The sequence below is a fragment of the Ambystoma mexicanum genome, chromosome 13, assembly GCF_040938575.1.
Source record: "Ambystoma mexicanum isolate Mex_15411 chromosome 13, UKY_AmexF1_1, whole genome shotgun sequence".
Taxonomy (NCBI): domain Eukaryota; kingdom Metazoa; phylum Chordata; class Amphibia; order Caudata; family Ambystomatidae; genus Ambystoma; species Ambystoma mexicanum.
The window spans coordinates 145,074,345-145,100,916 of record NC_090938.1 but is presented as its reverse complement, the minus strand read 5'-3'; the positions used below and the strand labels follow the sequence as shown (position 1 = coordinate 145,100,916).

At 49.8% G+C, this 26,572-nt stretch overlaps 1 protein-coding gene across 1 annotated transcript in view; it reads right to left on the bottom strand.

Annotated features, from left to right (window-relative positions):
• The window catches only part of SPDEF (SAM pointed domain containing ETS transcription factor), a 67,148-nt gene extending 42,594 nt beyond the window's left edge, over positions 1-24,554 (bottom strand). The window contains exon 1 of the mRNA XM_069633502.1: positions 23,908-24,554. The gene's annotated coding sequence lies outside the window, so the exon portion shown is untranslated. The remainder of the gene's footprint in view (positions 1-23,907) is intronic.
• Between the last annotated feature and the right edge of the window lie 2,018 nt (positions 24,555-26,572).

The window sequence follows — 26,572 nt, the reverse complement described above, 5'->3', positions numbered from 1 at the left end:
GGGGTGTATGAAGTTTAACATGCTAACATTCAGAGCTCTGTCCGAGTGTGGCGCTCGCTAATCCTCCCAATCTCGTCAGGATGGGCGAAGGGGTTACGCCTGGCAGGGTTTTGGGTTTGTGTGACGCGCTCCTTGTGCTATTCTAACACGCTCTGTAAGTGTTCCAATTCTGATGGATTAATTCATGTGGGTTGGGTGTCTATTCTCCTCCTTGGGTGTTGGAGCAGGTGTTGTGGTCTCCTCTTACAAACTTTCTATCTAAATAAGTCTGCTGGGAGTTTGGATATGGTATGGCTGGGAGTTAGTGGATGAGTCCTTTAAGGGCCTTCGTCTAGGTCTGAGTTTCTGATCAGTCTATAGTGTCCTCCTTTTGTGGCTATTACTCATAATGTCTTGTGGTCTGTCGTAGGGTCTGTTCTTTGGGTTCTGTGTATGTCCATTTTGGGAGTCACTGAGGTTGGTATTTTTATTCATCGTTGTTTAGCGGGGTGGGCATTCTTGTGCGTCGCTGTTTGTAGTTACGCTGTGAAGAGCCATGATTTGAGGAGTTTCCTGAATGCTAGGTGGTTTGTTGTGTTCCGTATATTCTTAGGTAGGTCATTCCAGGTTTTTGGTGCCTGGTGAGAGAAAGAGGATCCTCCAAGTTTTCTTCTGTTATAGGGTTTTGGTTCCAGGCGGATGTCGGTGCTTAATCCCAGTGTTCTTGTCGGTTGATGTAGGCGCAGTTTATCGCGTAGGAATTCTATGCCTTGTTTGTGTTTTGCTCTGTGTGTGATGCACATGGATTTGAACTTTATTCGCTGTTTTAATGGTAGCCAATGTAGTATTTGTAGCACAGGTGTGATGTGTTCTCTTCTGGGTACCTTGAGGAGGAGTCTGGCTGCCGCATTTTGTATGCGTTGTAGTTTTTTTTTCGAAGTTGTTCAGGCATGCCCGGGTATAGGCTATTGGCGTAATATACTCTGGACATGATCAGAGCGGTGATGGTAAGTGTTTTGTTGGCGAACGACAGGAACGGTAGGGTCCTTTTTGCCGCTCACAGGAGGAAGAAACATTTCTTGAGTAGAGCGTTTACTTGTGGCTCTAGAGTGAGGTTGTTATCCATCAGGACCCCTAGGTATTTTACGATTGATGATGGTTCTGGTGTGGTGCCGGGCTCTCGTGGCCAGGGGATGTAGCTGATGTCTCCTCCCTTTTTTGAAACTATCATTATCTCTGTTTTGCCCGGGTTAATTTTGAGGTGGTTGAGGTTCATCCAGTTGAATATATCACAAAGGCAATTCTCTAGTGTGGTGTTTTCTTCTCGGGTGTCTTGTATGTTGAAGATTATTTGAGTATCGTCGGCGTAGTTGTAGCATGTGAGGCCGTGTCTTTTGATGAGTTTGATTAATACGTACATGTAGATGTTGAATAGAAGCAGGGAGAAAAGGGATCCTTGAGGTACTCCACACGTGGAATCTCTAGGTTTGGGCTTAAAAGGTTTAATCCATATGGTTTCGGTTCTGTTTGTTAGGAAGGATTTGATCCATAGTAGGGCGGTGTCTGTTATTCCTAGTGCTTCTAATCTCTTTATGATGATGTCGTGGTTGACCGTGTCGAAAGCTGCGGATAGGGTGGTACTGTTGTCCGAGACTGCGTTCGTTGTTAGGCCATCCCATATTGAGAGGAGAGCTGATTCTGTTCCTCTCATTGGTCTGAATCCAACTTGTACCTGGTCTAGTAGGCAGTGCTCTTTTATGAATTCTTGGATTATTTTGTAGAGTACGTTTCTAGCAGTTTGGCTATGTAAGGTATATTGGAAGTGGGTCTGTAATTGGATAAGTCCTCTACGTTTCCTGTTGTGTCTTTGAGTAGCGGCTTGATGTAAGCCGATTTGAAGGCCTGAGATCCTTGATAATAAGTTTCTCTGGCTTTGCTTCTGTCGAAACCATCTCAGCGCGCCCACATTTAACGAGGCGAAATAGTCACAGATAACAAGCTGGCGCGCTACAAAACAAACAATAGTCTGCCGCCTGCTTGGGACAATAGCGCACCTATAATACAGTAGAAGATGGCAGTTTGGGCAGACTAATTACGTCGCTCTTCCGTTGCCGCCGTATGACTGATGTCTGATTGCTTGAAATGCGCCCAATCAGGGAAGCGGATGGTGGGCGCAGTGCGTAAACATTTTAGCCAATTGGGAGGCTGGAATGTTCATCGGCCTCTGATTTGTTGACATGTCCAAAATTCCAGCCAATCAGGGAGAAACGTATGCGCACGCCTGGGTGAAAGTATTTTTGTAATTGGAGGGCGCCGCGGAAATGCTTACCCTGGTTATGAGCAGTTGCTGCAGACCAAAAGTATTTTGAACAGAGTGGATAAGCATCTGGCCCGAGGGATCCATGATTGGTGGACTGTGCAGCCATGTAAGCAAATCACAGTCTTTGATGTGGCTTTATTTTTTGCCACACACACATGTGGTCGTTTTCCTAGTGACCTATAACCCAAACACGTGGGCTAAACAGCACAGAGGCAGGCTGGCCTACAGAGAGAGGGGCAATGTTAGCAGGCTGCTACCCTAACAGTGCACTATCTGTGCAGCAGGGCAGACTCTCTCACATGTGTGCACAAGATTAACTCCGTCCCAGGGCTACCGGCCTCACAGAGTTGGCATTGTGTCAGAAAAACTACATTTCCCTATAGCCCAATGCTAATACTACCCTTAGCGTAACCTGAATGTAAGGCCAATCGCCATTTATGCAGCACACCACATTATTGTTGCTTGACACTTGGATAATACCTGAAGTTGGACACCATCTGTTCAAAGGTTTTGAGGAGAAGGTGCTATTTATCTGCAGCAACGCCTGGAAGCAATTTGGTTTCTACTCATGCTATACAAGCTTCTGAAATAACAGGTCTTATTGGTACCCAACTCAATGGCTCATGTTTTTGACAACCTCGGAAAGGCACAAGCAAGGCTCGTTGAGGAGGCTGGCGGCTGCTTCAGGGAGCAGACAGGGCCGACCAGAGAAGAGCAGATGTAAGGAAGGCAATGGAAGGGGTCCAGAGGAGGACTCGGCACAGAGAGCGGGTCAGGTAGAGATGGCATGCTGGGACTGCAGGCTTACACAGGCAAATAAAGCCCACGTTTCCTGCATGTTGATTGGGCGATCAGCTTCCAAGGGCGCTATTTTTATTGTGTGTGTAACAGAGTGGAGAGTTTTGACGAGGTTCAATCATGTGGTCAGGGGTTGTAACTCCATTCGTATGTACTTGACAAGAGTGTAGCAAGGGAAAATGGATGTTACCGACACCGGCTGGTGGCGCAGAAGGTATTTTGAACATTAAAAGCAGAAAACACAGGCAGGGGAGCTCTTCATGTGAGGCCCAGATCAGCTTAATTACTCACGGTAAGAAGTCCAAGAGGTTTAGGCCGCTCAGGGGCTGGAGGAATGATGAGGTTGAGAAGAGCTTGCGGTCGGAGAGTGTGACTACGTGCAAGGAGAGGTACATTAAGCAAGATATGGGGGAAGAGGTCTGTGGATAGGTTTAAAGAATAAAATAATTTGAAAATGTGGACTGTTGGGCATGGAGAACAGGCCAGCCTGGCACCGCTGAACAGAGGCTGGGGCCGGCCTGGCACCGCTGAACAGAGGCTGGGAAGGATCAAGCATGTTGAAAGATGGCGCAAGTGGCAAAGTAAAGAGGATAGTCGAGTTTGGCAAATGAAAAGATGAAGAGACCCGGGAAGAGGTTGGACCAGAAGGAATAGGCTGGAGATCAGAGTTTTAGGGGGATGGGGGGGCGAGGTGAGGTAGATTTTCCTAATGTTTAGGAATGCAACAGTATTACAGACACACAGGTTCTCTGAACCAACTGCTAATTGGGGAAGGTGTGTTGGGCTGCTAGCAGGTCTGCTATGACACAGGCACAAGGATAGACAACTTGTGGGAAAAGGTAGATCCAGTGACAATGGGAGATCAAGAGAACTATAGGTCAAAGAATCCAGAGGTGCGAGAACCAGTTATTTGGGGCCAATAGGAGCGATTTAGGGCTTCTAGGACAGCAAATAGGGTAATTGAGACTGTCAAGAGCGAGACGGTGAATGATTTACTGGCCAAGAGCGAGCCGATGAATGATCTACTAGTCGAGAGCGAGACAATGAATAATTTACTGTTCAAGAGTGAGACAATGAATGATTTACTGGTCAAGAGAGAGACGATGAATGATCTACTGGTCAAGAGCGAGACAATGAATAATCTACTGGTCAAGAGCGAGACAATTAATAATTTACTGGTCAAGAGCGAGACAATGAATGATTTACTGGTCAAGAGCGAGACCATGAATGATCTACTGGTCAAGAGCGAGACAATGAATAATTTACTGGTCAAGAGGGAGACGATGAATGATTTACCTAATGAGGAGACCCTCCCCCAGCCCTATCCCCCGCAAGGCCGGTGGCTTGCACTGCCTCTGACTGATTGAGCAGTATGTGTCGAGGGCAGTTTCTTTTGCCTGCTTCAGGTCTGGACAGAAACTTGTGTGACCACACCTTCCTTCTCGCCTCCCAATCTTTGCCAATCTGCGGCTTTGAGGTCGCTGGTGGCCAGAAATCCACTATATCAACAATCAATGTAAATAACTAGAGCTCTGGCCTGAAAAAAAAAGATGGCTACTTCCTCACAAGCACATGCCAGCATTTTCTGGGAAGATATCTCGGTGGCTCGTTGCACCTGCTGCGATTTGAACGAAAACTGCAGATCACACGTGTGAATCTCTGCCGCTGAAACTCTCGGCCTTTGGTCTCTCAAAATCCAATAAAGTGGAATCGGTGGTTTTACTTCTGTTAATCATTACTGTCCACACTTGTGGGTACTTTAGTTTGAAAACAATATATATATATCTGTAAAAATGGCAGCACCCGACTGTACATTATAAGGATGTAGGAAGGAGTTGTGTGACGTCCACACTTTGCAGCCACTTTATATGAGCACAGGCATCAAAGGTGGCTTCTAATATTCTTAAAATATACTTGATGGGGGACATTATTTTCTATAATATCGACACATTAGGTATTTTCCTTGATATGCAATCAATAGGTGCCTTCAAGTTGTATGTTATGTTGATTGCTTGCAAGGTGTTTTAACCCAATGCGAGGCCGACTCAAAGCGCTATGGGTGAGCTTCTGGAAGAGTTGCCATTTTTACAAAGCCTTTTGTTTTTTGGAAAATGCTGCAGTGGGTAAGTTAAGGCATCCAGACACTTTTCATCAGAATGGAGTGTGGCCCCTCTTAAATATGCAGCCCGCCCCATTGTTTTTCCACTTCCTGTTACCAAGGGTTCTCCAACATCACAACTCGAGGTTTGTAATAGAATGAGCCAGTTGTGATGATGTCACTACTAGAGAAATACAAAGGTATACATTGCAAGACATTGTAATGAAATAATGTTTAACAGACTTAGCACAGACTATGTGGGGGTGATGTTCATTCAATACTGGTTGGATATGTGGTTACTAGAGAATCAGTGCAGACGCCATGCGTGTTCTTCATTCACTCCAGAATCTTCACAGTGAACTTGTGCATGAGTGTGAGTTGCGCATGAATCGGCGCATTCACCGTGCATGATCGCCATTCACTCCAGTAGCTGCGCAGACAACTTGTGTTCCCTTTATTCACTCCAGAATCAGCACCGACTTGGATTAGTTCTAAATTCCTCTAGGATCAGCACAGATACTTTGTGTGACCACCACATAGCCCAGAATCAGAGCAGACACTTTGGGCCTCATTACACGGACGGCGGTAAGGGTTTACCGGTACTGGTAAGGGCACCGGTACCAGGAAACCCTTAACGCCTTACTACAAGGTCCTTTTGCGGGTTGGTTTTTAACGCCTGCTGTTTAGCAGGCGTTAAAAACCAACCCCCAAAGGGACCAGGGTGCTAATTACGGTACCGCAATTTGCAGCACCGTAATTAGCGCCTTCCCCATTCCCGTAGAGCCCTATGGGGCAAAAATGGGAATGGGGAAGGGCAATGGGGGAAGGGGGAATTACCGCCCCGCCAACCTTGGAATAGGGCGGTAATTCCCCTTTCCTCCAAGGCGGTGCCGGTATTTTACCGGCATGGACCAAGGTGCTAATAGCACCTTGGTCCTCCGCCTACCGTGTAATGAGGCCCTTTGTGTGATCTCCATTCACTCAAGAATCAGTGCAGACTTTGTGGTTCCCCTCAGTTATCCCAGATGAAATGCTGACCCCTCCTGTGACCTCCCCTCAGAATTCAGAGGCATTGCATATGGTCTCCATTCCCTCCAGAATCTGTGCAGACACCTAGTGTGTAATCCTTTCTCACCCGTATCGTCGCTAACACCTTCTGTGTTCTATATTCACAACTGAATCTGAGTGGACACATTGTGTGATCTCTATTTAAGGCATAATCTGCATTGACACATTATGTGTTCTTCATTCGGACCAGGACGGGGCCTGACATTTTGCGCGTTCACTATCCCGTCATTTCAAAATAAGGGCAGTCGCCATTTCTTTTCTCCATTTCAACCAGAATATCAGCAGGCGTCTTGTCTGTTCTCTGCTCACACCAGAATATACACTGACCCCTTATTTGATCTCCAATTAACTCAGACTAGGTGCAGACCCCTTATGTGTTCTCCGTTCACACAAGAATCAGCGTGAACAACTTGTCTGTTCTCCATTCACACCAGAATCATCACTGATGTCTTGTGTAACCCCCATTCACTCCAGAATATGCACAAACAACCTGTGTGATCTCGGTCCCCACCAAAACCGATGCTAACACCTTGCATGTTCTCTGTTCACACCAGAATTGACCTTGGCAACTTGTGTAATCACTATTCACTTGAGAATAAGTAGATACACCATGCGTGATCTCCATTCACCTGAGAATAAATCCAGACATGTGTGAACTTCATTAACTCCAGAATAACTGCAAGTGATCTCCATTCACTCCAGAATAAGTGCAGACACCGTGGTGTTATCTCCGTTCACTTCAGGTCAAGCTCAGTGATCTCCACTCATCCAGAATAAGTGCAGGCATTTTGTGTGATCTCCATTTGCTCATGAATAAGCAAAGACACATTCTAGTTCCCAAGCCCAAACAATGACCATCTCTCCACTCCGAAAAGCACGCCATGTATGTGATGATGGCACAGATTCAGCGCTGTCCTTGAGGGGCCTAAAAACGGAATATTGGTTGTAAGACGACGAAAGTTGACAATTTTCAAAATCTTTTTACCGTTTAGGACCATATTCTGTATATTGAGAAAAATGGTATATATATTTTAAAATGCAGGCTGTCGTGTCCACACTCTGTGCAGTAAGTCCAACCGCGTCAGCGCCCGCCAGGTTCGGGCCGGCCTATACGGTAAGAGGTCAATGTCCGAATTTTTGGCCAGCGTGGGCCAGTTTCATAAATTACTACATTACTACACTAGTTGTAAGCAATGTTACTGAGCAAGTAGGTTTTCAAATGCATTATTTGCAAAATATTGTTCTAATAAAACACCTTTGATAATACTCAAACAGTCTGTTCTGCATAGTAATGAATTACAATGTGTGATTGTGGGCCACTTTTTCATTGATGTCTGTACTGATTGTATGCTCCAGATTCTACCCTGTGGCACATATCAGTATTTTGCTGTGGTCTGAGGGTTCAAAAATGACTCTTGCCTGCTTTTTAGAGGTTGCCAAGTCAGGCACAATCGGCAAGGACCCTCTGTAATGATGGCCCCCAATGTTTTTCACGAACACGCAGCGCCGATCAGGTGGGATTCACTGAATGGTGCAGGGAGAGGCAGGGAAACCTTCGGCACACACTGCATTCTCATGCTTAACACTGCATCATGCAGTGGGTGTAGGGTGACCAGACGTCCCGGTTTTTCCGGGACAGTCTGGGTTTTTCCAGGACTGTCCCAGTTTTTGGTGCTCTGCCCCCCTTTTTCAAGATTATGGGCCTCATTCCGAGTAGGGTGCAAAGGGATACCGGGCACTGTTAAGGACATTGGTGCCGGTAATCCCTTTGCGCCCTATTACGAGGTCCCTTTGCGGGTCCCGCTAAGGCCGCCTGATTTTACCAGGCAGCCTTAGTGGGAGCCGCAAAGGGTCCAGGGAGCAAATAACGGTACCGCAAATTGCGGTACCGTTATTAGCACCTTCCCCCTTCCCATTGAGCCCTATGGGGGCTCAAATGGGAATGGGGAATGGTATTTTCAATGGGGATTTACCGGTCCCGCAAAGGTCCGACTAGACCGGTAAATCCCCATTGAATGAGGGCGGACTCTGTACCGTTATTGGAGGCAGCCATGGCACTATTAGCCCCATGGCTACCTCCAATCTCGGAATGAGGCCCTATGTTTCCTTTGGAAACTGCAGTGGTCCCGGTTTTTTGGTAGCCGGTCTTTATATCTGACACGCATGAATCTCACACAGAACAAATGCTGCATTTTACAACTTAGGATAGTGTTCGTTGGTGATATAATATGTGTTTATTTGCACAGTAACACTTAAACCCCCTTCTCCTCCAACCGATACTGAAGTGTAGTGCCTTGACAGCCACTTTCAAGAGTTAGTCCTACTTTTATGTTAGTTGCCCTTTCCTGGTTTTTTTACTTTTTAAATCTGGTCACCCTAAGTGGGTGACCAAAATCCCTCCGGTAGAGCCTGCAGTGGGGCAGGATTCAAAGGGTGCCTGCCCAGCTCTTAGGAACAAACTCCTCGCTGCCGTTTTGCCACAGTTTTCACTGCGTTTTTAGGAAGGGTGGGGGAGGTGGAGTACCGCAGTGAAATGTAGGTCCTCAATGGAATCTATGTTTCAGGAGGACGTGTTGTGGGTTTCAACTCTTGCGGACCAGAGCTCTCCTCTCCCGAGCAGCGGGGGCAGGCGGGGGGGGGCAGCTAGGGGGGGGGGGTGGAGGGGCGCACTGCATTGTTACTCCTTTTAAAATCCCTCTGCTGGAACATGCACTACAGAGACAAGATAAAGAGGCCGGAAGTAGAGATAAGGAACAAGCGTCCATAGAGTCTGCTCGGCCAAGTGAAAGAATGAGAAATTCCCAGAACTGAGAACAGACGGGGAGTTTTTTTTCTTTTTTAATCTCCATTTTACCGTGGAAAAGTGTCAGCGCCCGTTGTGTTGGGAATAAAGATCACACATGGTGTTAGGGAGCGCGCGCACACACAGACAGACGCACACATTTTTTTTAAATTCTGAACGAAGACTTTATGTGGAGTCAACGGATAGTATTCAACGAATGGAAGAAGCAGAAGGTTTCAGTGTCTTTTGTGGTGTAAATGAAGTACATTCTAAGTCCCCGCGCAGATTCTGGCGTCAATGGAGATCACACGAGGGGTCAGTGCGGATTCCGGTGTGCAGCGCCAGTGGCTCGTCCACAGACATCCATCTGCTTTTCACTCCCACCCCGTGATGTCATGTTCCATGACCCCTCCAGAGTCAAAGGTGTCAGGCGAACTTCTGGAGTGAATGGGAATCACACATGGTGTCAGCGTCAATTCGGGAATGATCACACAAGATGTCAGCTTCGATTTAGCTGTGATTGGAGAAACCACACATGGCCTCATTACGGGATGCCTGATTATGAGGTCCCCTAGCGGGACCCGGAACAGGCTCAAATGGGAATGGGGAATGGTTTTGTGCATGAGGAATTACCGGGTCCTCCAAGGACGGAATGACCCGGTAATTCTATTGGAGCCCGGTATGGAGGCAGCCATGCCCTTATTGAGGTCATGGCTACCTCCATACTCGTAATGAGGCCCACAGTGTCAGCAGCAATTCCGATGGGAATGAAGAACACACAAAGGTGTCAGGGGCACTTCGGAAGTGAACCGAGATCACAAACGTTTTCAGTGCTGGTTCTGGTGTGACAGGAGAACACACATGATGTCCGAAGGACAATGCTCCAAGGGCCTGGTTCACTATTGTTTTTCAACGGGAGGCGCTTTGTGAATCAGGCCCAAAGTGTCAACTCTAATTCTGGTGTGACAGGACATTCCGATGTGAATGGAGGTTATGGTGCAAATGGACATCACAGGGGGTATTGGGACTGAGTTCGGTGGGAATGGAGCACACACAACATAACGCTGGAGTGAAGGGAGATTAATCCCTTATTCTGGAGCGAAGGGAGATCACACAAGGTGTCAACACGTTGAAGTGGGGAAGCCATGCTAAATAAAATGAATGGAGATGAGATAAGGTGTTTGTGCTGATTCTGGTGTGGATGAAGAATACGCAAGGTGTCAGCCGTTCCCAGCTCATCAACTTGTCACGCGTGTGATCTCCACAAATGTGTCGCATAGTACACTCTATAGGGAACCAGCCTCAAGAGAGCACGTGATGGCATACATTATCACTGACATTAAATACATGACCCATACTTTCAAGTGCCCATTGTATGTCCATTTGCAGTGTAGCATTCTTACATTCCTGAATCAGAATGCAGTGCCTTATAAACCATCAATAACTATATGGAACCACTGTACAAAAAGCAGCGTGAGGTCCCCATGTTATACACATGGCCACATTCCTATCAGCAGAAGTCACACCGCACCGGATATGCAGCAGCCCAGCAGCCCTCCCCCCCCCCGATAAATACGCAGAAGAGGACTTTCATTACGTATATGGAGCACCCCGATAAATACGCAGAAGAGGACTCTCATTATTTATATGGAGCAGCCGGGCACCCCGATAAATACGCAGAAGAGGACTGTCATTATTTATATGGAGCAGCCGGGAACCCCAATGAATACGCAGAAGAGGACTCTCAATATTTATATGGACCAGACGGGCACCCTGATGAATACGTAGAAGAGGGCTCTCAATATTTATATGGAGCAGCCGGGAACCCCAATGAATACGCAGAAGAGGACTCTCATTATTTATATGGAGCAGCCAGGCACCCTGATGAATACGCAGAAGAGGACTCTCATTATTTGTATGGAGCAGCCGGGAACCCCAATGAATACGCAGAAGAGGACTCTCATTATTTATATGGAGCAGCCGGGCACCCTGATGAATATGTAGAAGAGGACTCTCAATATTTATATGGAGCAGCCGGGAACCCCAATGAATACGCAGAAGAGGACTCTCAATATTTATATGGAGCAGCCGGGCACCCCGATAAATACGCAGAAGAGGACTGTCATTATTTATATGGAGCAGCCGGGCACCCCGATAAATTCGCAGAAGAGGACTCTCATTATTTATATGGAGCAGCTGGGCACCCTGATGAATACGCAGAAGAGGACTCTCATTATTTATATGGAGCAGCCGGGAACCCCAATGAATACGCAGAAGAGGACTCTCATTCTTTATATGGTGGTTCCCGTGCCTTCTGGAGCTTCTGTTGGCTCCTCCATGGGTGTTGCTCAGTTGGCCGTCTCCCTTGTGGTGGGCAGTGCCCCCTTCTCCTCTCTCGTCCGTTGGGGGTGTCTGGAACCTGGGGGGTCTGGAACCTGTGGGGTCTGGCCTTTCAGCGGCTGTTGCTGTGTCAGTCCGGAGGGCGTGTCGGTCCACTCCACTTAGTGTCTTCTGCCTATCATCGTGCCACTTTTCTTTCTTGGTGTTCCCCGAGGGGTGTTCTGGCATTGGTCTGTGGGATGCCTGTCCTTTTGCGGTTTCTTCGTGTGGGAACTGTGTGGAAGTATACTGTTTCTACTCTCGGTTCTCGGTGGGCGGCCATTCAGGCCTTTTGGGTTTCCTTGTCCCCTCTAGCTGGGGGGTGGTTCTGGTTTTGGTGATATTGAAGGGGGTGGCGGACTCTCGTCCTTTGGGACCGGTTGGGATCCTCCTTGGGATTTCCCTTTGGTCCTGCCTATGTTGCAGAAGCCTCCCTTTGTGCCGCTGGAGGTTGTCAGGCTGCAGTGGTTGTCGCTGAAGTCTTCTTTTTTGATTGAGGTTGCTTCTGCTCGTCGTCTGGGGGACATTGGGGGCCTCGTGTGTTGGCCTCTGTTTCTTGTGGTCCGGGTGATGGTCTTGGTCCTGCGGTGTGTCCCTTCTTTTGTGCCTCTGGTCTCCTCTTGGTTCCGTCAGTCTCAGGGGGTGATCCTTCCTCCCTGTTCCATACTCTTCTGAGGAGGAGGCTTGGCATTGCTTGGATATCAAGCAGGCATTCTTGCACTATTTTTCCAGGCCTGTGTTATTTCGTCTCTCTGGCCATCTCTTGGTCACCTTTGGGGTGGGGGCTGTGGCCGCGGGGCTCCCATTCCTACTATCAGCCGGTGGGTTAAGTGCTTGAATGTCCAGGCCTATGGGACTATAGACCTCTGCCCGGCAGGGCGGGTCTGGGGTCGGTCTACTGTGGGGTGGTGGCCGCCTCATCGGCTATCTTGCGAGGGGTGCCCTTGCTGGACATTTGACGTGCTACCGCATGGGCTTCTCCTGACACCTTCTTTTGTCATTCCCAGCTCAAAGTGGTGGGCCCCTGTTCCACTTCCTTTGGTGTTGGTGTTCTGGCGGTTGTTTCTGGTTGTGGTGATGGCAGGGGTTTGGGTATTCCTGCTTTCTTCTTCCTTGCATTCGTTGGTGTTGGGTTGGTTTCGCATTACCCGTGGTGTCTGTGGGCCTCATTACATGGTAGGCGGTAACTATGGCGCTATTAGCGCCATGGTTGCTGCCGGTATTTTACTGTGTCCGCCTTGGTGGATGGCGGAATTACCGCCCTACTCCAAGGTGAGCGGGGGCAGTAATTCCCCATTCACCAAGGCTCTTCCCCATTCCCATTTTTGCCCCCATAGGGCATAATGGGAATGGGGAAGGTGCTAATAACGGTACTGCAAATTGCGGTACCGTAATTAGCTCTGAGGTCCCTTTGCGGCACCCTACTTTAATGGCTGGTAAAACCAGCCGTTAAAGTCGGGTCCCGCAAAGGGAACTCGTAGTAAGGCGGTTGGGGTTTACCGGTACCGGTGCCCTTACCGGTACCGGTAAACCCCTACCGCCTACCGTGTAATGAGGCCCTGTGTCTTTTGTGGGCATGGGCATCCTTCCTGTTTTGCTTTGGTATTACTCAAAGGTAGGTACTGGGATGAGGAAGTGGGGCATTGAGGTAATAACTAAATTACTTACTGGTAATCTTCATTACTCCTATTCCTGCTCTTCCTCGTCCCAGTACAGACTACCCTTCCCTCCCGCCCGTCGGCAGAAGTTGCCCATGTCTTGGCTTTGGGTTTACTGCTGTGTACTGGGTCAGTGGGAAGTTATAGCTCCAGGGAGGGGAGGGGCCACAGGAGGCCAGCTAGAAAAAAAGAGTTCCAGTGAGCATGAACATACTCAAAGGTAAGTACTGAACGAGGAAGAGTGGGACTAGGAGTAATGAAGATTACCGGTAAGTAACATGGGCATGTAAGGTCAAGGCTTTTGAAAGGGAGGTAGGGCTGGGGAAGAGCCATTCACCTACCAGAAAAAGAGTATCTCCAAGGGAGGCAGAGGTGCAGCAGCCGATCACGTCAGGTCACTGCTTTTGAAAAGCCGGTAGGGTTTGGGAGGTGTCAATGTACTGCACTTCTCCCTCCCCTTCTCAACATCACCTGGCCTAGTAGGATCGCTGTCTCTGTCTTCCCTCTGTTCCCCCTCCCTTGCCTCGTCCCGCCTTGAACCACTTGTGTATAGGCGCGTTATAAATGCCATATCATATCATATATCACTCGTCAGAAAGGAGCACTGCAAAGAGCTGCAGAGCTGGTGCAGCTCGTCACATGCCCCCGCCCCCACCCCTTGCAGGTCTGTCAGAGCGCCTGGAGACTATGCAAATGGCAGCGGCGCCCTGTATTAATGGCCCTGGCATAAGGTAACGCGGCAGGTCGGTGCTTCTGACATGGTGGTGAGGAATGGGCGGAGTCAGGCACGTCTGGCACATCTCACCGATTTGCCCGCGAGCTGAGAATTAAGGCGCAGACAGGTGTATACGTGAAGGCCGCGGCTCTTTTGTTTAGCTGACACCCACTGGACCCCCCGGGGCTCGAAGTCGCTTTAACTGTTATTTCAGTTACTCGGGGATCAAGTGATTGACAACCCATCGGCAGCGCGTGCGCATCCTCCAGCAGCGTCCCGCCGGTCGCATGGGAGTCCAGCAGTGTGAGCTTCCCCCGGCAGTGCCTCCTCAGCGGCACAGGCAGTGTGAGCTTCAGACATGTCAGTGGCATAGGGGTCCAGCAGTGTGAGTTTCTCCCAGCGGTGCCCTCTCAGTGGCATAGGCTTCCAGCAGTGTGAGTTTCTCCCAGCAGTGCCCTCTCAGTAGCATAGGGGTCCAGCAGTGTGAGTTTCTCCCAGCAGTGCCCTCTCAGTGGCATAGGCTTCCAGCAGTGTGAGTTTCACCCAGCAGTGCCCTCTCAGTGGCATAGGCGTCCAGCAGTGTGAGTTTCACCCAGCAGTGCCCTCTCAGTGGCATAGGGGTCCAGCAGTGTGAGTTTCTCCCAGCAGTGCCCTCTCAGTGGCATAGGAGTCCAGCAGTGTGAGTTTCTCCCAGCAGTGCCTTCTCAGTGGCATAGGCTTCCAGCAGTGTGAGTTTCTCCCAGCAGTGCCCTCTCAGTGGCATAGGGTTCCAGCAGTGTGAGTTTCACCCAGCAGTGCCCTCTCAGTGGCATAGGAGTCCAGCAGTGTGAGTTTCTCCCAGCAGTGCCCTCTCAGTGGCATAGGCTTCCAGCAGTGTGAGTTTCACCCAGCAGTGCCCTCTCAGTGGCATAGGAGTCCAGCAGTGTGAGTTTCACCCAGCAGTGCCCTCTCAGTGGCATAGGCGTCCAGCAGTGTGAGTTTCACCCAGCAGTGCCCTCTCAGTGGCATAGGGGTCCAGCAGTGTGAGTTTCTCCCAGCAGTGCCCTCTCAGTGGCATAGGAGTCCAGCAGTGTGAGTTTCTCCCAGCAGTGCCTTCTCAGTGGCATAGGCTTCCAGCAGTGTGAGTTTCTCCCAGCAGTGCCCTCTCAGTGGCATAGGAGTCCAGCAGTGTGAGTTTCACCCAGCAGTGCCCTCTCAGTGGCATAGGAGTCCAGCAGTGTGAGTTTCTCCCAGCAGTGCCCTCTCAGTGGCATAGGCTTCCAGCAGTGTGAGTTTCTCCCAGAAGTGCCCTGCTAGTACATTATGATCCCAGCAGCAGGAGTTGTTCCCAGTAATGTTTTGTCAGTGTTACAGGAGTCCATCAGTGTGGGCTCATTCCATCAGTACCATGCCAATGGTACTGAGTCCATCAGTGTGAGCTTCAAACAGCAGTTATTAGGCTTGATCCGGGCGAACTACCTCCCAACAATGCCCTGGCATTGCCACGTGGAGACAGCAGTGCAAGTGTCGTTCTGCAGTGCCCTGCCAGTGTTAAAGGACCCCGCAGTATGAGCTTCACGCCAGCACTGCTGCTCTGTCAGAAGTACTAGGGCCAACAGAGCAAGTGTCCTATTAGCAGTACCCGTCAGTACTACCGGTTCCCTGCAGTGTGATCTCAGCACTGTTACAGGGCTCTGTCACTGCAAACTCCCCTTCGGCAGTGCCTTGTCACTGTTGTAGGAGTACAGCAGTGTCAACCTCCTCCTAGTTCTGACCAGTCATTGCCGCAGGGGCCCTCCAGCTTTCCTCTCTGGTGCTGCCCAGTCGTACCCTGTCAGTGCTATTTGTCACGAGCAGTGTGAGCAGCCGCACAGCTGTGCCCTGTCAGTACTACATGACACCAGCAGTGTGGGCGGCCAGCCTGCCACCCATCCATACCCTGTCAGTGCTACATGTCACCAGCAGTGTGAGCAGCAGCACAGCTGTGCCCTGTCAGTGCTACATGGCACCAGCAGTGTGGGCGGCCAACCTGCCACCCATCCATACCCTGTCAGTGCTATATGAAACCAGCAGTGTGAGCTGCCAGCCTGCCACCCATCCATACCCTGTCAGTGCTACATGACACCACAGTGTGAGTGGCCGCCCAGCCGTGACCATCAGTGCTATATGAAACCAGCAGTGTGAGCTGCCAGCCTGCCACCCATCCATACCCTGTCAGTGCTATATGACACCAGCAGTTTGAGCGGCCGCCCTGCCGTCCCCCGTCAGTGCTATATGACATCAGCAGTGTGAGCGGCCGCCCATCCATACCCTGTCAGTGCTACATGACACCAGCAGTGTGAGCGGCCGCCCAGCCGTGCCCTGACAGTGCTATATGACACTGGCAGTGTGAGCGGCCGCCCGGCCGTGCCCCGTCAGTGCCATATGACAGCAGCAGTGTGAGCGGCCGCCCGGCCCTGCCCCGTCAGTGCCATATGACAGCAGCAGTGTGAGCGGCCGCCCGGCCGTGCCCCGTCAGTGCCATATGACAAGTGCCATATGACAGCAGCAGTGTGAGCGGCCGCCCGGCCCTGCCCCGTCAGTGCCATATGACAGCAGCAGTGTGAGCGGCCGCCCGGCCGTGCCCCGTCAGTGCCATATGACAAGTGCCATATGACAGCAGCAGTGTGAGCGGCCGCCCGGCCGTGCCCCGTCAGTGCCATATGACAGCAGCAGTGTGAGCGGCCGCCCGGCCCTGCCCCGTCAGTGCCATATGACAAGTGCCATATGACAGCAGCAGTGTGAGCGGCCGCCCGGCCGTGCCCCGTCAGTGCCATATGACAGCAGCAGTGTGAGCGGCCGCCCGGCCCTGCCCCGTCAGTGCCATATGACAAGTGCCATATGACAGCAGCAGTGTGAGCGGCCGCCCGGCCCTGCCCCGTCAGTGCCATATGACAGCAGCAGTGTGAGCGGCCGCCCGGCCGTGCCCCGTCAGTGAAGCCATGTGGAGGTGTAGTTCCATTTCCTCTCTTCTTTATTCATAATGTTTTAGTTATACGCCGCGCGCTATTTATATAAGTATGCCTGGGTAGATGCGCGCATCCTGAGCGACAATGAGACCGATTGGCTAACTCTCCAGGATGACCCTAGGAACACACGCTGTAGTGGAAACCCCCCCCCCCCCCTGCACCCCTCGGCATGCCTATACTGTGCGCGGGGCCCCACCCCGCCGCCTCTTTCAGCTCCCTGCCACGCCCCCCTTGGACCAGTATTGCAAGGGGTGAAGAGTGGAGGCACGAGGGGCCTACACGCACAACAAATGCCACGCCCCCCTCCCTGCACCCACCCTAAACAGAAAAAACACCAGGCAGGGGAAAGGTTGTGTCGCCATGCCATGGCGTCATAGGAGACGGTCGATCAGGAGTTCCTTAATCCTCTGCCATGACGTCACAGTCAATGTTTAGGCGTTAATTAATCCATACCCCTGACTTCATAGAAAATGATTATGAATTAATTAATTCATTCTCTGCTATGACATGATGGCAGGAGGTTACGGGTGCCTTAATTCACAGCCATGGCTTCATAGCAGATGAGTGTCTTAATCCTCTGCTATGACATCAGAGTAGATGATTATGAGTTCCTTATACCCCTGCCATGACATCATAGCAGATGATTGAGTTCCTTATATCTCTGCCATGACATCATAGCAGATTACTGAGTTCCTTATACCTATGCTATGACATCATAGCAGATGATTATGAGTGCCTTAATCCTCTGCCAGGGCATCATAGCAGATGATTATGAGTTCCTTATATCTCTGCCATGACATCATAGCAGATGATTGAGTTCCTTATTCCTCTGCCATGACATCATAACAGATGATTATGAGTGCCTTATACCCGTGCTATGATATCATAACAGATGATTATGCCTTATACCTCTGCCATGACATCATAACAGATGATTATGAGTGCCTTATACCTATGCTATGACATCATAGCAGATGATTATGAGTGCCTTAATCCTCTGCCAGGGCATCATAGCAGATGATTATGAGTTCCTTATACCTGTGCTATGATTATGAGTGCCTTGTACCTCTGCTATGACATCACAGCAGATGATTATGAGTGCCTTAATCCTCTGCCAGGGCATCATGAGAAGTGAGGATGGAAGAAAGCAAGGAAGAAAGGAAGCGAGAAATGAAGCAAGAAGGGAAGAAGCATGGAAGCGAGACAGGTGGCAAGGAGGGAAAGTAGCAAGGAAGGAAGGAAGCAATGAGGGAAGGAAGTGAGGAAGCCAGGAGGGAAGCAAGGAAGGAAGGACAGAAGCTAGGAAGTGAGGAAGGAGGCAAGAAGGGAAGAAGCATGGAAACGATACAGGCGGAAAGGAGAGAAAGAAGCAAGGAATGAAGGAAGTAATGAAGGATGGAAGGAAGGAAGTAAGGATGCCAGGAGGGCAGGAAGTGAGGAAGGAAGCAAGAAGGGAAGAAATCATGGAAGCGAGGAGGAAAGGAGGGGAGCAAGGAAGGAAAGAAGCAAGGAAGAAAAGAAGAAGGCATAGCGGGACGGAAGAAGGGAACGAAGGAACAATGAGGGAAGGAAGGAAGGAAGCAAGGAAGGAAGCAAGGAGGGAAGGAAGCATGGAAGCAAGGAAGGAGGCAAGGAGAAAAGGAAGCGAAAAAGAAGGCAACTAGGGAAGGAAGCAAGGAAGGAAGCGAGGAAGGAAGCAAGGAGGGAAGGAAGCAAGGAGGGAAGGAAGGAAGCGAGGAAGGAGGCAAGGAGGCAACGGAAGCTCTGAAGGAAGCAAGAAAGCAGGGCGGGAAGGAGGGCGGAATGGAGGGATGCGAGGGGAGGGGAGGGAAGAAGGGAGGAAGGAGGGAACAAGGGATGAAGGGAGGGGGGAAGGCAGAAAATGGGATGATAAAGGGGAAGGGAGCAATGATTTAAGGAAGGGAGGAGGGAATGAAGCGAGGAAGGAAGCAAGGAGGGAAGAAAGGGATGAAGGAAGGAAAAAGGTATTAAGGAAGCAAGGCTGGAAGAAAGCAAGTAGGGAAGGAAGCAATGAAAGAAGCAATGAGGGAGGAAGGAAGGGAGGAAGGAAGAAGGGAAAGAAGCGAGGGTGAAAGAAGGGAAAGAAGCAGGAAGCAAGGAAGGAAGTGATGAAGGAAGCAAGAAGGGAACGAAGTGATGAAGGAAGCAAAGAGGGAAGGAAGGCTTGAAGGAAGGAGGAAGGAAGCAAGAAGGGAAGAAGCATGGAAGCAAGACAGGAGGCAAGGAGGGAAAGAAGCAAGGAAGGAAGGAAGCAATGAGGGATGGAAGAAAGGAAGTGAGGAAGCGAAGAAGGAAGGAATGAAGGTGGGAAGGAAGGAATGAAGGAAGGAAGGAAAGAGGCTAGCAAGCAAAGAAGGGAGGAAGCAATAAGGGAAGGAAGCAAGGAGGGCAGGAAGTGAAGAAGGAACAAAGCAAGAAGGAAAGGAAGGAAGCAAGGAGGGAAGAAAGCAAGGAAGCGAGGAAGCAAGGAGGAGTGCAAGGAAGGAAAGAAGCAAGGAAGAAAAAAAGAAGGCAGGGCATGACGGAAGCAGGGAACAATGGAACACCGAGGGAAGGAAGGAAGCAATGAAGGAAGCAGGGAAGGAAGCATGGAAGCAAGGAAGGAGGCAAGGAGAAAAGGAAGTGAGGGAAAAGGCAAATAGGGAAGGATGCAAGGAAGCAAGGAAGGAATCAAGGAGGGCATGAAGGAAGCAAGGAGGGCATGAAGGAAGCAAGGAGGGCAGGAAGAAAGCAAGGAGGGAAAGAAGGAAGAGAGGAAGGAAGCAATGAGGGAATAGAAGCACTGAAGACGGCAAGAAAGCAGGGCGGGAAGGAGGGAGGAATGGGGGAGCGAAGGGAGCAAGGAAGAAGGGAAGGAAGCGATGAAGGAAAGAAGTTAGGAAGGAAGTAAGTGAGGAAGGAAGTAATGAGGGAAGGAAGCAAAGAAGAAAGGAAGAATTGACGAAGGAAGCGATAAAGGAAGCAAGGAAGGAAGCAAGGAGGGAAGGAAGCGAGGAAGGAAATAAGTTAGGAAGGAAGGAACTGAAGAAGGAAACAATGAGGGAAGGAAGCAAAGAAGAAAGGAAGAATTGAGGAAGGAAGCGATAAAGGGAGCAAGGAAGGAAGCAAGGAAACAGGGAGGGAAGGCGGGAGAAATGGAGGAAGACAAAGGACGATGAATGATAATTCTCTTCCCCCCGGCCCCCTTCTGCATCCCTCCATCACCTTCCTTTCTTATAATGAGTTCTGACAACAGGTCATTTCACATGCACGGCAATGTGATGTCATGCAACCCGGTCTTGTATAGCGCGTGTTTGGCATTGTAATGGGCTCGTGATGCTGTGCTAGACCTCTCTGTTCTTTGGTGTCTCCAAATTCATTAAAAGGCCACAGAAAGCTATTCTAGTATTTGCCCCACCGCAGGTCAGTGACGACTAAATCCTGCTTCCCACTATTTTCTTAGTTGGTATCTCCCCTTTCATCCAAAGCCCCGCCAACAAGCGCCGTGCCCTTAGGGCTTTAAGTGGTCTGGGGCTGTCAAGGGCTCAGCCCTGCTAGTGTCCAAAAAGTGCCCTCGAGCAGGGCTCTCCAAAACCGGCTTCTAGCCTGCTAAATTAAATAAAAAGATGACGCGTGACAATATTGTTCTTCCCCAGTAGATGTCACTATCAGCCATGTTTAGAATCCCATCATTAGTTAGTTGCAGACATTTGGAATGAGATTCTGTCCTCTAACACCGAAGGGAAGGGAACACAGAATAGAGAGAACACATGGTTTGATTTTTGCAACATATTATATTGAAGTCTTCTCTTTGGAAAGATTTACTAAACCTAACACATAAGAATAATCAGGGCTCAAGTCGATGGTACACGCGGGTGGATGAAGTCCACCCACTTCTTCAGAGGTTGGACGCAGTCCCCCTGGGTATTTCAGAGGTTGTATGTAAAATGAGAACTTTTGACTGTCTTCCTTGAATGAATGCGGACCTGGGGATTCAAACCTGCAGTCGCAAGTTTTGCAGGCCAGGCACTTCACCACTGCACCGTGTGACCTGATGAAAAATACATCTAAAGGTTAAATGACATATTTGGGGACTGGATGTTCCAGGGCAAACTTTGGTATTGATTCTTGGAGTTTAAAACATACACACCTTTTAACATTTTCAAACACTTTCTTCATTTTTGGGTGGGTGATGATTTTATGAAAGGCAAATGACATCCATCCTGTGCAATTTGTATGGTTATGGCAAGCAATTGAATTACATTTGCATATGTCGCCTTGATATGCTAATTTCTAGTGACGTCATATGTTCAAGAGTGTGCCCCACCCCCACTTTTTTTTTAGGACTTGAGCCCTGAGAATAGTAGATTTGCTTCAAAAGAACTGAGGGATGGGATCCTGAAATTATCTATTTTTATTTGATTTCAATGTCATATTTGATATTTTTTTTTCTTTAAGGCCATTTTTTGAATGTGCATTAATTCTATTTAACACACCTTTTAAAATATATTTTACGCACTTTAATTTCTCTCTTGATCCTCTCGTGTTTTAAAGGCACCTCACCTACTGAGGCCACCCAGACACTTCTGAGTCCCCGCCCTAATATGGTTTTGCGATGTGTCAGGGCCCCCCTCGACTTCTTATCCCACTTAAAGTGAGGTCCCCCGCAGGTGGTGCCTGCGATGCCCCCCGTCAGTGACAGCTCACCACTCTGGGGTCCTTTGAAAAAGGCAGTCCAAGTGGCAGATAGCAAGAGGGAGGTTAGCGCATGGAATTTAAAAGAGACACAAGTCAGCCCAAGCATATTCAAGAGAGACAGCCTGTCTCAGCCCTATTCTAGAGAGACAGCCCAGCAAAGTCAAGGAAGTTCACAAGTCATCCTCCATTTCGATGTTGTTTGAAATGAGACAACTAGAATAGGGTATGTTCAAAGAGATAGAGCATAATAAACGAGTTGCAGATTAGCCCACGCAACCCCTTTCAGGTGTGCCATCCAACCAGTGAGAGGAACCCCCACCCAACCAGTGAGAGAAGAGACTGCATAACCAGTGAGAGAAGAGACCGCACAACCAGTGAGAGAAGAGACCGCACAACCAGTGAGAGAAGAGACCGCACAACCAGTAAGAAGAAAAAACACACAGACGGTGAGAGGAGAAAACACACAACCAGTGAGAAGAAAACCCACCCAGACAGTGGGAGAAGAGAACACACAACCAGTGAGAAGAAAACCCACCTAGACAGTGAGACTAGAGAACACACAACCAGTGAGAAGAAAACCCACCCAGGCAGTAAGAGGCGAGAACACACAACCAGTGAGAAGAAAACCCACCTAGGCAGTGAGAGGCGAGAACACACAACCAGTGAGAAGAAAACCCACCTAGACAGTGAGAGGCGAGAACACACAACCAGTGAGAAGAAAACCCCCAGACAGTGAGAGGGGAGAACACACAACCAGTGAGAAGAAAACCCACCCAGACAGTGAGTCTAGAGAACACACAACCAGTGAGAAGAAAACCCACCTAGACAGTGAGACTAGAGAACACACAACCAGTGAGAAGAAAACCCACCCAGACAGTGAGTCTAGAGAACACACAACCAGTGAGAAGAAAACCCCCAGACAGTGAGAGGAGAGAACACACAACCAGTGAGAAGAAAACCCACCCAGACAGTGAGAGGGGAGAACACACAACCAGTGAGAAGAAAACCCACCCAGACAGTGAGTCTAGAGAACACACAACCAGTGAGAAGAAAACCCACCTAGACAGTGAGACTAGAGAACACACAACCAGTGAGAAGAAAGCCCCCAGACAGTGAGTCTAGAGAACACACAACCAGTGAGAAGAAAACCCCCAGACAGTGAGAGGAGAGAACACACAACCAGTGAGAAGAAAACCCACCCAGACAGTGAGAGGGGAGAACACACAACCAGTGAGAAGAAAACCCGCTCCGACAGTGAGAGATCACCCATCTAGTGACAGCAGAGAAGCCCACCCAACCACTGGCAAGAGATCCAAACCAAGAAGGGATATTATAGGCTATGACCACCTGCGCCACATAACCAATGACAGAGGGCCCACACAACCTCTGCAGAACACCCCAAAGATAGACGAGCATCGAACCAGCCAATCACGGAAATAAAGAGAGCGCACACAACAAGCAGCATCAGAAGAACCCGCCCAGCCAGAGGCAAGAGAAGAACGTAGCCAACCAGTAACAGGAGATATGCCCAGTAAAACAGCAACAGAAGAATAATCCAGTGGCAGGAATTCCTACACAACCAATAATAGGATCGAAGCCCACCCCACCAACGGATCTAGGGGAGCTCACACAAAAAGGGACAGCAGGAAAACCCACCAAGCCACATACAAGAGAATCCCTCACCTAACCAGTGAGAGTAGAAGCCACCCTAGAATAATCCACCCACCAGCGACAAGAGAGAAAAAACACCCAGCCAAAGAAAGCAGGAGAGCTCATACAGCAAGGGATAGCTGGAGAACCCACCCAGCCGCGGACAGGCGCATCCACCAAACCACAACAGAAGGCCGTGAAACAGCAGAGCCCACCCAACCAGTTACAGTACATCACTGTACGATTCCACCAAACCAGTCACAGAAGAGCGCCCCCAACCAGTGCATGTGAAACTAACCAACCAGGGAAAACTGGAGAGCTCACACAGCCAGGAACAGCATGGGGGAATCCACCCAGCTTGAAGCAGAATAACTCACCCAACCAGTGACCAAAGAAGTAGCCACCGAAGCAGGGACAGTACAAGATCCCACCCAAACAATGACAGGAGAGCAAACCACCCAACCAGTGGCAGGAGAATATGTCACCCAACCAGTGACCCAAGAAGTGCCCACCAATGCGGCAGTAGTACAAGATCCTACCCAACCAATGACAGGAGAGCAACGCACCCAACCAGTGGCAGGAGAATATCTCACCCAACCAGTGACCCAAGAAGTACCCACTGATGCAGCGACAGTACAAAATCCCACCCAACCAATGACAATAGAGCAACCCACCCAACCAGTGGCAGGAGAAGCCAATGGAAGGAAATCCCACCCAACAGTGGCAGTAGATCTCACGGCCAATTGTGCGGTTCCGCAAGCACCTTGGGACTCACCTGGTCGGAGCACAGTTGGCCTTGGGGCCCGCAGCAGCTGCACCAATCCAGGCGGGTGGGTGGAGGCGGTGAACGGCAGGTGCACCCTATCTCTTCTCAACCAGGCATCAGGAGGCGACCGGGCGACAGAGCTGCGGGCACCGAGGAGGGAGCCGTCGCCCTGTGGCAGTGTGCCGTGCGATGCCAGCTCTGGGGTGGAGGAGGGGTTCTGTGACCACCTGAGTCTACCGAAATCAGAAAGCTTGGTCCAGCGGTGTGCAGAGAACACCTGCTGCCAACTGTTGATCTCGACTGGCAGTGCCCGGAGAAGATGCAGCAGTTAGGGCTCTGAGCATTAGTGTGGGCAAAAATCGAGGCTTAGGGCCCTGGCAAACATATGGCTGCACTCTCAAGAAATGGGAGTATTGTATTGACGGTTACACCGATCGAGCCACTGGGCAAAGAAGGGCGAGGAGAGAAAAGTTAAGGGCACAGAAGTGGGCTTGGTATAAAAAAAAGCTTCAAGCATCAATGGGTAGAGCAGGTGGGGTTCGGAGCACCTGCATCGGCGGGCACACGCAGCCAATCTGAAGGCATCAGTGGGCACAGGGAGCCAGGCTCGGTCTGATTGGCCGGGCCGCTGGGAAGGCCACGTGAAGTCTTCGCTCTCTCGATTCCGAGGAAAGTTTGCGCTGAACGGGTTACTCGCGCTTTTATATGTAATCTCCTCGCATTTACCTGAACAAACAGTCAAGGGCGCTCTCACCTGTTTCATTAACCCCTTCTGGGCTCGCGCAACGCTCCACGGAGGCAACGAGGCGCACGCACGCGCGGACCCCGAATGCACACACACACACGTGCACACAAAGGCATGCGGACCGTGTACCCCCTAGTAAAACACACCCCACAAGTGCAGCATTGCGCACGTGCGTACGCACACACACGCACATGTCGAACGCCCTTTCGTTTCAAATACCGGGACCCTGTGCATAGCAAAGGCATAACCCCCCTGTCCTCCCCACACACACACTACTGCTTACAGCACAGACCACGCAGTGTACCCCGTCCAGCTCCTCCCACTTACTGCACCCCAGATGCGCACGCCGGTACATGCACACAGCCCCTGCATCTTGCATGCACACACACATCCCTGCATGCAGACGCTTCCGAACACGCCGTGGCCCTTCCTTACGACACAGAGGGCCCGATTCATGGAATATTTCTGCACGGATCAATGGGGCTTTGCATTGCCGACACAAAGACTGATTCGTGGAACTGTGCCAAGTGTATTTTTGCAGTGCAAAATGAACTTTGCACTGATTATGCACTGCACAAATACACTTTTGCACAGTTCCATGAATCAGGGTTCGTGACGGCAGTGCAAAGTCACTTTTCAGCAGTGCAAAATCAATTAGAACCGTGCCAAAATTTCATGAATCAGGCCCAAACACATTGCACCAGGCCTGCAGACCACTGAAGCCAAGGCTGCACCGTTTCAACCCGCACACACCCCTGCTTAGGCATAGACCACCTACTGATCCCTATACCCAGAACACAGAGGCTCCAGAGCCAGACCCATCAACCCTGCTTAGGTGTAGACCACGTACTGACACCTATACCCAGAAAACAGAGGCTCTAGCCCCAAACTCATACCACCTACTGATCCCTATAACCAAAACACAGAGGATCTAGCCCCAGACTGATCATCCCTGCTTAGGTGTAGGCCACCTACTGATACCTATACCCAAAACACAGATAATCTATCCCCAGACTCACCAACCCTGCTTAGGTATAGACCACATACTGATACCTATACCCCTAACATAGATGATCTAGCCCAAGTCTCATCAACCCTGCTTAGGTATATAACACATACAGATCCCTATACACAAAATACAGAGGATCTATCCCCAGACTCATCAACCCTGCTTAGGTGTAGACCACATACTGATCCCTATACCCAAACACAGAGGATCTAGCCCCAGACTCATACCAAATACTGATCCCTATACCCAAAACACAGAGGATCTAGCCCCAGACTGATCATCCCTGCTTAGGTATAGACCACATACTGATACCTATACCCCTAACATAGATGATCTAGCCCAAGTCTCATCAACCCTGCTTAGGTATATAACACATACAGATCCCTATACACAAAATACAGAGGATCTATCCCCAGACTCATCAACCCTGCTTAGGTATATAACACATACTGATCCCTATACCCAAAACACAAAGGATCTATCCTCAAACTCATCAACCCTGCTTAGGTGTAGACCACATACTGATCCCTATACCCAAACACAGAGGATCTAGCCCCAGACTCATACCAAATACTGATCCCTATACCCAAAATACAGAGGATCTAGCCACAGACTCGTCAACCCTACCTAGGTATAGACCACATACTGACCCCTTTACCCCAAACACAGAGGATCTAGCCCCAAACTCATACCACCTACTGATCCCTATACCCAAAACACAGAGGATCTAGCCCCAGACTCATCAACCCTGCTTAGGTATAGACCACAAACTGATACCTATACCCCAAACATAGAGGATCTAGCCCCAAACTCATCAACCCTGCTTAGGTATATAACACATACTGATCCCTATACCCAAGACACAGAGGATCTATCCTCAGACTCATCAACCCTGCTTAGCTATAGGCCACATACTGATC